At 37.8% G+C, this 10,371-nt stretch overlaps 1 long non-coding RNA gene and 1 pseudogene across 2 annotated transcripts in view; one reads left to right on the top strand and one right to left on the bottom strand.

Moving 5' to 3' along the window:
- Window positions 1–10,371, bottom strand: part of LOC146479110 (uncharacterized) — a 177,126-nt pseudogene that overhangs the window by 97,199 nt on the left and 69,556 nt on the right. The window lies entirely within an intron of this gene.
- LOC146479113 (uncharacterized) lies at window positions 2,889–3,435 on the top strand. The gene is made up of 2 exons (XR_014865023.1): window positions 2,889–3,146; window positions 3,311–3,435. It is a non-coding gene; the product is annotated as an uncharacterized LOC146479113 (long non-coding RNA).

The raw sequence follows: 10,371 nt of genomic DNA, 5'->3' as shown, positions 1-10,371 counted from the left end.
TTCCTGTTATTATTTACAGCACATAACATATTGTTTACAAGAAGAGTAATTGAGCTATATCCAGAAATGTACGAATTCAGTATGCAACACGAAAGACAGTCAGTGTGGTTTCCATCAATTAATGCTCAACCCCTGCACAATCAAATACAGCACTCACTAACGTAAACATGAAGAATAAGCAAGCAACTATGTTGACCGAACAGACTACACAGTGCATGCATGGCCACCATATTTTTTGAAAATAATAGCAACATTCCTACAACACCATTGACAGAAGCGAATCACCAAATGTACACGAGAGTTTTTATTCAAGCGTCACACATCAATGAAATTGATGGTAAACATAACATTACTATTGGTACAAAGAATTAATTCCATATTGATGATGTGAATTATAGCTGAATCTGCTAAAAAATAGTGTTTTAAGGGTAACAAACAGTAGAAAACAGGGACAAATTTGAACTCCTCTAACAAAACTTCACGATACACACCTAGTTAAATTGGATTAACGTTGTAACTAGTCGTAATAATAATAATATAATTATTGTTATGCTGTGGACATACTCCAGGAATACTAAATATTTTTGTTAATTTAGTCTTCCGAAAGTCAATTGAATCATCCATCCCAAATCAAGCTATCTGTATCTGTAAAAGGGTATGCCTGCCAACTTTTTCTGAGTCAAATGCATGAGATTTTTTTTCTCACCATCACCAGGATTTTCAAAAGCATCTAAGCCACTTCCGAAGATTTCCAACAGTTTCCCAAAGACTTCAAAACATTCCGAAAATATATGAACATCTTCCGACAACCTTTGAACACTTATGATTCTAAGGGATTGTAGACATTTGAAAGCTTTTGTGATTGTTGTGAGGAGCAAAGAAATAATACATAGCAAATCTGAAATGAAATGAAGGTTCTTTAAAAAACTCATCCAGATTTTTGAGTCAGATGTAACAAATTGTCCCTGATGCGTGAGATCAATGTCTTCAGTATGCAGACGTGACACTCACGCATAATACGTGAGAGTTGCCAACGATCAAAGAATACCATAGCCATTACATCAGTGTCTCAACCAAAGAATATTACCATGCATAAGATTGTATTTTTGGCAATGTATAAAGATATTTTTCATCTAAGTATTGGGGGGTACTTGGGTTCAGTTTAACTGGGTATGTGCCGCTGGCCTCTCATAACCAGTGCCCCACTTTAGTCTATTTTGTTGCCAGTTATAGACCCCATCTTAGTCACTTTTGGGAAAATGTAATTTTCGCGATCCCAACTAAGTCACTTTCTATTTATGCATCTACTTTGTTCTGGACCAGTGGTTTTGTGCTATTGTGTAACTAGTTTATTGAAGTTGTGGTTTCAAGAACAGAATGTAATGCAAGGTCATTGTTACATTTAATAAACAACAACTTTCTGACTTTTTTAGCCAAGACCATTTTCACTCCCTACGAAATAGAATTTTCTTATCCCAAAAATCCAAAAATGTGCGACCCCATTCTAGTAACTCTATTGAAAATGCAACCCCATTATAGTCAATCCAGTCGTGAAAATACGACCCCATCCAGCGGCACATCCCCATTAGCCTCTTATAATAAAGTGCCCCCCCCCCCCACCCCCCGGGATATAACCTAAGATACTCTGAGAATAAGCTCAATGTTCCATTGCTGTGCACAAACTGCTACAAGAATAGCTTTAGCTGTAGTGGCGCCACTCTTTGGAACAGTATTTCTTGTGACATAACAAAAGCACAGTCCCTTGGGTTATTTAAGCACTTAATCAAAGAAGTACATTACAATAAAAAGCAAGCGGTTTCATAGCCGATTGATCCAAAAAGTTCACGATCGACAATACGTGAAAAACTTACCAAACTTGATTAGGAGTTTGATCGTACCACGAGTCAAGTTCGAGTCAAGTTAAATTTTCCTTTTTTTTTAGTACTTTTGTTTTTAATTGCTGTGTGAAAATAGTGTACCAGAGGTACAAGGACAGCAAGATTCCACTGGTTTTTTTTTTGGTGTTTCTTTTTCACTGCCGATTACGTCAGTTTATTCCTGCATAAATTTGATTCGCAGCTGCTTTTCAAAGAAGTAAACATTCCTTGGCATCCATTCATTTTCCACACAGATTCCTACCTGTATTAATTACACACAACTGAGACAGAAATTCCATGTCAACAACAAAACGTGAAAGTTTACATCAAGTACAAAAATCATATCAGCACGCCATCTTGTTGCATCCACAAGGATCCCATCCAAAAGAAATAACAATTCTAACCCATTCTCTTCACGGCCAAATTGGTGGAGGACATGTTGTTTGCCTGAGTCATTCTCAGCGTTATTCATTGCAACAGATATCCAATGTATCTTTCCTTTGTGTACGGATTTTACAGGGCAAATTTGTCCAAGATTTTCGAAGCAAACCAAATTACCAAGAATCGCAGCATTATTCGTTGAGACTATTGAAAAGCTTTTGGTTAGAATGATTGATACGATTAATCTTCAGATTAACTAGATGCATGTGGATTCGACAGGAAAAAATATTGCTTACCTTTCGAAGCCATGCCTGTCAAAAGAGCGATCTGGCAACTCTGGGGGCCAGCGGGTGTATGCTTGAAATGTAAAAAATGGCGCAAAACTATCCGTCTCCACTTGAAAACTGTCTTCAGTTGAAAAACAAACTACTGATGTTTATTTTAACTATCGGACATTTTTTTGACGATAACATTTACAGTATAGTCCAACGATATTATTGGAAAAAAAATGTGAAAAAAAATTGACTCGAACTTGACTCGTCCTACGATCAAAATCACTTGATTAGAAACTTGATGGGAAAACCACACCACTGACTTTTCAATATAAGCTTTTACCAGGGGGGGCTGGCAGCTGCCTTTGATCTTGCCGCTTTGCGGAAAATGATGATCGCCCCAGTAAAGAAATCTGTCAATCATTCGAAAACCGTAACGAGCATGCGCGAAATGCGAAGGATTCATTCTATTTTGTCTGAGGCGACTCGACAGTGGAAAACACATTCGTATTAAGTCATTGTTACTTTACTGTTAGCATGTTATTTTGCGGTAGTACGAAGTTTGAACACTGCGATTAATCAAGACCACTGGAATGAGGTGCCAGCTTTGTTTTAGGTTAGTAGAGTCGTCAGCAATGAAATTGCGAGCGACATGTTTTCAGCAAGTGTATGTGGTGAAAAATATGATTTGTAGGGTAGCGAACGATTATGGTTTTCGTCGTCTCAGGAAGATATTGTACGTCGACAAAATAGTAGAGTTCAATTTCAATTGTTGTTCAGTTCTGAAGAAACTAGAAGCCACGCAGTGTTTCACGACTGTCATCGCGAAAGCCCAGAATGTAAGCTTATTTCTCAAGATCGGCTTGGAACTTTAATGTAAGCTTATTAAAAGTATTTGTCCCACATTTTATGCGTATCAACTGTTGAAAGTGTCGTTACGAATGAAACAGCATGTTTATTTTATGAAATTCTCCCTCTGTTTAAATGTTGCGTGACGACAGTTATTCCTGGAAGTTTAATTTTAATCCACAAATTGTTTAAATGCATACACAAGGAAAACGGCATGAGTCCTTAAGAAATTTTTAGATAAGAAAATTTTGCGACTGGAAAGGATAGCTGATAAAGATCTCAGAAGAAGATTGCTCAAAATTATTGTGAATAGAGCTGCCAGGTTTGTATGAGCAGTTGCTAGGGTGTTTGTCTCTTGTCTGTATGGGGAGATTAACTTACGTGAAAAGACATTCAGGTCCTTATTCTCTCGTGCAAAAAATTGGGAAGTTGAGTTCAGTAGCACTGGGTGAACAATGTACTGGTACACTGAGATCTTGCAGAAACCACATACATGTGCAAAAACCTTGGAAGGTACATGTAAATATTATTGTATTACCTGTCACCCTTTACAATACAGATGTCCATGAACACCTGTATCGGTATGGTGGTTTTCCCCCATTGGTGGATGCCAAAATGGGGCTACTGGGAATACACCCTTAAACCCAACTGCAAGGGAGATACAGTACCAAATAGATCCCGGGATGGTAAATCAACCATGGTTTCTCTATGTATTGAACAGCCATTTCAAAGAAGACAATCTCAATTATCACCCCTTGATTACTAAAGTGTTTCTAGCAACTCGAGGATTAACCCAGCTGGCCACATTACTCTGCAGTATAATTATGTCATCAAAACATGACAATATACATCAGAACTGTAACATATTGCAATACTGTTTAATTGGTACATATTGCGTAACATAGTCAAGTGTAATTAGCATATTGTAAATTATGCAATTACTGCACGTTTTCACACACTTGCACAGTGTAATGACTGGCTGGAGTATTGCTGCGCCCTACCTGTTCTATGTTCCAGTTCTCACCCCAGAGGTATGACAGACAAAATTTAAATTAATGAAAGATAGCTTCACCTCTTTAAAATGATGAGATTTATTACCAAGCATACATAATGAATTCAAAAGTCAATATTTGTGGCTCACTTGGCAAAGTTGAAGACCAAAATGCTGCTAACATCACCTCTCAACTGCTCACCATTTAGAAGAGATTAGAGAAGAAAAATCTGTTGTTGAGAGTATGACAGTAACATTTTAACTTAAGCAAAACAGAGAATTAGATCACCAGAACATCCACAGTTTGTTGACTCCCAGTGGGTAGTTGCTGTAAAGGGAGGAGATTCTACAGTGTACTTAAATGAAAAAATCTATAGGGTAGGTAACGATAAAGTGGAATGGAAGAAGTCTTACTGGTCTAGCCCTGTGAACTATGTGGGTCAGCTAGTCGTTGGTTACAGTATTTTCGTTTTTCGCTGCAGAATTTGCATCCGTGATCCCTCTTGATGACCAAACTTCAGGTAAAAGAGAGGCCGAAACTTTCCTGTGATGTTTGGACGTCGAATAGCCAAATTGTTTGCGAATCCGCACAGGTGCGCCTTCACATAAAATCGCCGCCATGTTTGTTTATCAAAAAATCGGTACTTAGTCTCGCTCGGCCAAATTTCTTAACTGGGGCGATCATACAAACTCGGTTCCAGGCCTCGCTGCTAGCCCCCCCTGGCTTTTACGCTATTGGTTAACAATTAGAATTCACATGATTCTATTTATAAAACAAACATGGACATCAATCAACCCGCCAGAATCGAAAGAAAATAATATTGCCATATGTGGATCATGGAGACAGCGCTAGCTGCAAGAAGTATTTCAGATTTGAACCGTCGTAAGTAACTACCAAAAAAAAATCTGGAGAAAAAAAGTACTTGCGCGGCAATATAAAGCAGCCTTCCGTTTAATTTCTGTGCATCGACCTGACTTCACACACGCTTCGATTCGACGCCAGCGACGGCCTTCAAGAACCTCACAGTTAAACGTTGTTCAATTCATTTATAATCACAACTTACAATTGTGAATCATCTGGAACATGTAACGGTTAAGGGACTCTTTTAATAATTTCTAGAAACTGGAAACATTTGTTTGATATACTGGCCTGGGCAATTATATTGTCTATACACCCGACTCTGAAGAGAGATGTCACAGATACATACATCGTCAGAAATTGAAAAGAGGTTAGTCGAGTTTTCCTTGTCTCATACAATAAAAGCCAAACGATTTCTCAAAGATAACGTAAACAATTCCTTCTCAGCTACCCTGAATTTTTAACAAATGGAGCAGCAACTAAAACACACAGATCTCCGATACTTTAATTTGCCGCTTTCTTCAAGAGCATGAAATATAAACAAACGTCAGTAGTCTTTGTTGTTATTCCCGTTCATTTAGCTAACAAAGCAAAACCCACATATATAAGCCTATACTTATTTTAAGTAATCAAGTTTTTTCTCATATATTTGCGAACATCGGTAACACCTATGCAAAACACTGGTCAATCTTAGTTAAACTTCATTCGATTCAAAAACTCGAAAAACAACCACGTACCAGAATCGTGTTATCATTTAATTTGTGTTCAAGCATATTTAAAGCCTTCATTCACTGACATACTCGATCGAAATAATCTACAGTGCTTAGATTTCCGAAAGCGATGTCAAACAGCTAAATTTTCTGACAATTTGCGTGTATATTCAGTGGACAATTAGGCGGCTTGTGATCCTGTCTCAGCCGTGACCGTAATAAATACTGTTTGCGTTTTAAAAGTTATTAACCCTCATTCGTCTACTTGCAGTTTTACTCAATCAACCATTACCCTTCCCGAAAACTCATAAGCTTTCACTTACTAATAAGAAAGGAATATTAAGAAAGCAATATTAAATACGACACAATATGTTTGGCTATTCGTTTTCCCTTTGACTCAATAAGCAACGAGATGAGTTAGTTACACTAGTGTAATACATACTCAATCACCAATTTCGCCAACCCTCTTGACAACTATTCAGTATCGTTCATATTCTCCATTAACAGTTATCTAACAGTGGGATAGCAAGGAAATTTTGACTTAAGCTCCTGCAGTTAATTATTTAGGCCTCCGTGCGTGTATACGTGATCAAAATTCTGCATGCGGTTTGCGCAAACTGACTTCATTTATACTGCCGTACACAAGATACAAAACAGTTGTTTATACTACAACCAGACACAACTTAATTGTTAAAATAAAGTCGCTTTTTTCAATTGTAGCTTCTTGGATTTTTTTAAACTTTCCATTGTTGTCATCTGCAGGTTTTCAGAACCTCTTCATAACCCAAGAGACAACGCGTTATATTGTTCAATGTTGTCATCACTTTGTCATCTTTATAAGCGGTATTCTTAAGTCTACTTTCCCCGTGATTTCCCCTATCAAATGCTTATAACAATTCTTGGAAACACCCCATTTCCACAACTCCTATAATTTGTTCCGAAAATTAAAGCGTGTTCAAAACAAAGTCGACACACCGCCCCATACATATCCATTTCCCATTACTTCTAGAAATTAAAAAGTAATTCCAGAGCCATGATTTCTGCACCATTCGTTTGCTCTCAATAAAAAATAAAAATGCAGTTGTTTTAGCAATAATAGAGAAACAAATGAAATAAAGTGCCCTTTTACTTACATTTGGCTCTTGCTTTCAGCAAATTCTAACAACAAAGAGATAAAAATGCCTTCACTACATCAATACGCAACATGATAGCCGCAACAACAACACATACCCGAATTGCCAAAAAATAAATAAGAGAAATAATTCCAAACCAGTAAATTAAAACGTTATTAGCGTTTTCTCACTTTTCAATTCCTATTCCTTTGAATTATTCAATATTGAACCCAGTGAATCAAAGGAAATGCGTACCGTATAAGACTTATTTTACTACGCAACAGATCGATCACTCCTGAATTTGGAATTTCAACAAAACCTGTGATTAACAACACTTGTATTTCAGTCATCCTCTTTATAAACGACATTGAGAGTACTTCAGTAATCTTATATCACATTAAACTAGCAGATTTAAAACGCCACAGTCATAAATAGTGTAAATTCACAGAGAACATTGAGAGAAGTCCTCACCTCTTGATGACAAGGGTGCATCAGAAATATCAACCTGTTCTACGAACATTTTGGGCGTTGACACTGATATGTCTCGTTTTCATTGGCTAGATGGTGTTTTGATTGGCACCCATAACACATTTAAGTTCCAAATTTCATTTTCCGATGGGAGGAGTTACTAAAAAACGCATTTTTCGATCGACGGGTGTGAGCTTGATTTCCAACTTAATTCATTTTCCTCCAATTACATATTAAAAGAACGAACTTCCATGTTTACAAAGAGATTTCAATTAGCGGCTATGACCAGAGAATCACACAATCCCCTCTTCTGCCCCTCACCTGGCCCAAAAAACTTACCAGCACTTTCGAAAACTCCACCCCACACACTTCATATCTTATTTTTTTGGCGCAGAAAAAAAATTCCCGGCAACAACGGGAACCTCTTGCCCACTTTCCCTCGGTTAAGTTTATTCTTCAAGCCCCTGTTTCTCAAAAGTACCGGACAACTTTCACCACAAACCCCCAATTTTAGAAGCATGCTTAAGGCGGGGTAAACCTGAAAGCCGTTTCCATCCCGCTTAAAACTCAAGGGCGGATCCAGGGGAGGTGAAATGGGTGAATTTTCACCCCCCTTTTTCTGAGTCCCCTTCTTTCTTTCTTTTTTCTTATCCCTCAAATATTGAAATAATATTTGATTTCTCTGATTGAGGTGGAGAATGTGCATAAGCGATGACTGGTTCTACCAATCAATTTATTTATTTTGAGCTTGTTTAAATGGGGTTGACAGACCTGCACGATTCCCGCTGTGTGCCCATTGTGTTGATAAAAGCCTTTATAGTTTTGCTTTAACAAGCATGTCTTTAAGCGATTTCCTTTTTCTATAAGAGATCAACGGAGGTTCCCTGTATATCTCTCTTAGCAGCGCCTGGTTTTGTACTAAATACCATTTATCCATTAGAATATTTTTCGAACATTGCAGTGATGGTTGAAATTGTGTCACGAAGGGTAGAATTTTCTTGTGCGCTTTTTGTTTTTGTGTAAGTGCATTCTTCCTTTCTGCGAAGTTAACTTCGGAGAGGATTTTGTCCACCGGGTTACTAGGATAACCTCTTGATACCAGGCGTGTTTTAAATTTTTGTTTTCCTCAAACACTACTTTAGAAGAGTTTGTCCTCAGAAGTCTAAGAGCTTCTCCTTTAGCGAAGCCTTTTTTGACGCCTGCTGGGTGGCAACTGTTGTAGTTTGTGTACTGAAATGTTTCAGTAGGTTTGTAATCTGTGCGCACGTCAAGAATCGGTTCTTTCTCGAATCTCTCTCCCTTATAGACTGTTATATCCTGAAGCAACAAACTCAACACAAACAAAACGAAGAAACGTATCTTAACGGTACGATTTCTCTTTTAATCTTTCTGGTTTCAATTATTTTCACAATCTCGCACGAAATCAAACTCCTCATTTGCAACAACTGCCACTTCAACTCCCAATTCTCTTTGCATCTATCTAACATTTTCATACTAAGACGACTCCCACCCAAATTTAAGACTACATTTACACTACAAAAGATTTCCGGATTCGTGATCAATATGGGACGTTAATTTTAGTACCGGGTTAGTTTTGCGTTTACACAAAAGTGGTCGAATACGATATAAAACCTTCCCGGTTTACTCGTGTCTCCGGAGATTTCCAATCCGAAATCTAGAGTCGCAACTTTGAATCCGACAACCTTTGAATCCGGAAAGTTTTGTAGTATAAACGATTTTTTCTCCAATCAGGATATTTTTCCGCCTGCGATCTTTTGAGTTTGCGGTAAAACAAAAATGGATGATCTGGTGCTAACATTGCTACACTCTCCGGTTGCCTAAACTTCTGGCAGGTTCAGGCGAAAATTTTATTATGTGTACCGCTCTCCCATTCTAAACCTTCATAATTCTTTTGGGAAGAATATCCACGGACAACTCCTAATACAAGTTCAACTTTGTCAACTGTACAGCTGAAAATTGGTCTCAGTGGCATCTGAATCTACTCTAGCCTTCTTTTTCGGCGACATTTTCACTTTGTCGAACGACGAAACAACACTGAGCTTGGTAACCATTCCATCACGAATGTTCCCGGAGTTGTCCTTGTGTGTTAACGGTAAGAATTCCGAATATCCTTACAGTGTAAACGCTAACAAATCCGAATACTTTACATTCGATGAATCCAGAAACATTGACGAATCCGGACAAATCTCTTCTAGTGTAAACATAGTCTTAAGACTATTCCTACCAATCTCGGTTGGTTCGTACCCAACTCTCTGCCCGATGTGTACCGTGCAAATATCAAGAAAAGTTACCCTTGAATGATGTTAGCTGTTTGCTTGCTATCATTACTAACCACGTTTTTACAATGCAAATCAACTTTTATAACATAGCACCTGCGCATCATAATCTAATTCCTATTAGCATCATCATGGTACATTTCTCAACATACGCTCGGCCGTGCGTCCATCCCATGACGTATACAGTCAGATGAAGGAAAAATTCGCGCGCTATGTTAGAAAAAACTTTTTACAGAAAAACAACACCATAAAAATGTATATCTATAACTGCTTGTCGAACTTAATGAAACGTTAAGATTAAACCGATATGAGAAACCACTTGTACCTTTTTTTTTTGCTCAGAGAATTTTGTAATTAATCAGGAACAAAATCTGTTTTCTAGGAATTGTTTACTTTATTTTCACTGTTATAAAAGAATTGGTTCATGCTTTTTGCTGTGCATATATCGAGTTATGGATGCACTTCGGAAGTTTGAAGAGCACTCATAACGCAACAGTTGCTCTCGGCTACAACTCGAGCAACTCTTACGCTTCTCTCGTGCTCTCCAAACCTCCC

Source organism: Pavona decussata, unplaced genomic scaffold, assembly GCF_977016875.1.
Source record: "Pavona decussata unplaced genomic scaffold, jaPavDecu1.1 SCAFFOLD_61, whole genome shotgun sequence".
Taxonomy (NCBI): Eukaryota; Metazoa; Cnidaria; class Anthozoa; order Scleractinia; family Agariciidae; genus Pavona; species Pavona decussata.
This window is presented reverse-complemented; position numbering and strand designations above follow the sequence as displayed.